Raw genomic sequence first — 2922 nt, forward strand, 5'->3', positions numbered from 1 at the left:
CCACCACTTCGACCCCACCGACACCATCAATGTCCTGGCCACCGGCACAGACACGCCCATGGCCAACACCATGGGCATGGCCCTGGGAATCCCCATGGGCACGGCCAGCTTCCTCTACAAACAGACTTATGGTGTGGTGATGCTTGTCCTCCAGCTCGGCTAACCCCTGGGCAGGCTCCCTCATGAACAAGCGCACCTGCGCAGCCTCCACAATGGCCAACTCTATCTCCGCCCATGAGCTCGAGAGAGGATCAACCGGGGGCTGTTCCAAAGGGCACGCCATCGACGAAGAGGCAGAGAATGGATCGAACAGTCCACCGGATGCTGTGTTTATAGGCCAATGTCAACACCAATTAAAAGGCAATTGTAGAAGTGCCTGGTCAAAAGGTAGTCTACTGGCAGTGCTTGGGAGATCGCACGTCTTTAAAGGCCTTCGTTCGACCACGTCCTAGCCACCTGGCCCTCTGATCACTTGGTTTCGCAAGCCTTTGTCATTGTCAGTCAACTAAGGTTGGCCCTCGGCCCCCTGCGTGTCCGTAAATTAGAGAGCAAAAAGCGATGGTTCCATATGCATTTCATTCTTTCCGGAACGCAAAGAATTAAAGTACCTGACCCCAGACGGAGAACCAACCAGCATTCATAACCAACTGGGGTTTGGTCGAATGCGCCGGTCTATGCGCCTGGAGTTTTAGTGCATGCAAATTTTATCGCGTGAAATGCCTACTCTATTTCGAAGTCCCACAAGCTGGATGCTCCATATACGTCAGTGCTTTTACAAATCATAAACACTATAGAATGAGCCCAACAATGCGCAACAACACGCAGAAAATGGCCATCTTGCATTTCCTCACAACCGCAATAGATTTACGAGAGAGCCGACCGCAACAGCTCGGATGAACCATGCACGGCGCATCATCCCAAGGAAAAAACACTTCCAGTACCCACCAAAATTATTTTCAACGCGTTTCGAAACAATTCCAGTTTAGTGATTTTCATCTGCGAAAAGCATCTGAAGTGGTTCCGGCAGCTCAACAGCTCGGATGAACCATGCACGACATTGTTCTCTTTTCTCGTTTTCGTGTTCCGGCATCCCAGTGATCAAATCACAAGGTGTCTGGCCAGACGATTATGGATACCGTAACACCGAGAGGGCCCGAGAATATCTCTCCATCGTCGGAGGAGCAAATCCCAATCTTGAGCTATCTCGTTACTTGCCATACTTTTCCGTGAACCCGTAAGCTGCCGTAATAGCCACCCAGTTACGGATGACGTTTAACAAACCCCAAAGTTCATGAAGCAAGTACGAAGGAACTCGATACTCTCATGGTCTAAGGAATTATGCAAACATTAACTATCTCTGTGTTATTAACCATAAACTTGTGATGAAAAGTATCTCATAGCACAACATCAATTTGGGTCGATTCAACACAAGTGTTCTACCAACATCGCGCCCTCAGAATTGCCAGCATAGACATGCCCATGATCAGGAAAACAGGATCATCATGCAATACATGAGCTAGTCTTAGAGGCAAGACTAGGAATACATTTTACCGTTTAGTATACCACACGTGCACATGAGTTTCCCTCCGAGCCTCGTGGATATTGCAGACTCGAGAATCATTGCAATTATAGCATGAAAGCTAAACATTCATTACAAACTTTGGAGATACAAAATAACTGTTATTACTGCCTCTAGGGCATATCTCCTACAAAACAACCCTGCACCGACCAGACAGTTATCATGCAAGAGACCCCGTGCTATAAACCTTAAAACGGAAGCATATGAGAGAAGGCAAAAAAAGTGTCACCTGCGCAACCATGAATACCCAAAGTGATCGCATCGTCCTTGTAGGCCCAAGTGGTGCGGCCCACACCCACCAAGTGGAAGGCAAGTTATGCCTTGATGGGCAAGTGCCTTAAAGACCAAGTGCCTTGGAGGCCAAGCACCTCATGGGTATGTGCTTGACGTGCAGAGCGAGATGGAATGGATAAGGCACGGGACAAAACGGATAACAATCCATGGGATCGGACCGACATTTTTGGCCTACCTGCCCAACTTGTTCATGCTACACAACCTTCAAAGAACACAATATCCAACCAAAATGTTGCTCGAACAATTACATGGCACGGCTTGCACACGACTGAAAGTTACAAAGAAGAAGATGGTTCTTTAGTCCACACGATGCCATCTACCACTTTTGCAATCCGGCTAACACGACGGCTTCCTAAAAAACTATCCGGCTCCACCCTTGATTGTGGCCAAACCATAGCAGTCGGCGCGACACCCTATGGACTATCCGCTTCCCTACGAAACATTGACAACTCGCATCGATGTCTCCTCATCCGCGTCGGTCCCATGCCCCGAGACTGAACTCGTTGCCATCACCGTCACGGGCGAGGCAGCAGAGGTGCGATACCCGCGATGGTACTCCACAGTATCCTCGACAACACACCATGGCTCTTCCTCCTTGTGACATACACAACTCCTATGCCTCGCACTCCTTGATGCCCGCCTCCTCCATCTCCAGCTCGTGCTCGTCGGTTCCATGGGAAGGAGCTCCATGGCCTCCATAGCTGCCTCATGGACGACCTTCGTACATGAACATGTTCATGTACGAACGGCAAACCTGCAATTAGTGAGAAGAAAAGAGAGAGCCCATCCAAGAGGCAAGCAAATGCAAACCTCAGATGGCACGACGAATAAACATGACGATGACCACCGAGGGCGACAAATAAAGCACCAGAAGTGAGAAAATCAGAAGAAGCCCATTAGCAAGACAAAGAGAGCACTGTGGTGGATGAGGCATGACGATACCCATATATACTCATATATACCGCCGCGGAGTATGCGAAGGGTGGCCCATGGCAAACCGACATGACATCCGTATCCGGACGCATAACTATCCACTATGGCCGGCTGAA

This window comes from Triticum aestivum, chromosome 5A (genome assembly GCF_018294505.1).
Source record: "Triticum aestivum cultivar Chinese Spring chromosome 5A, IWGSC CS RefSeq v2.1, whole genome shotgun sequence".
NCBI lineage: Eukaryota > Viridiplantae > Streptophyta > Magnoliopsida > Poales > Poaceae > Triticum > Triticum aestivum.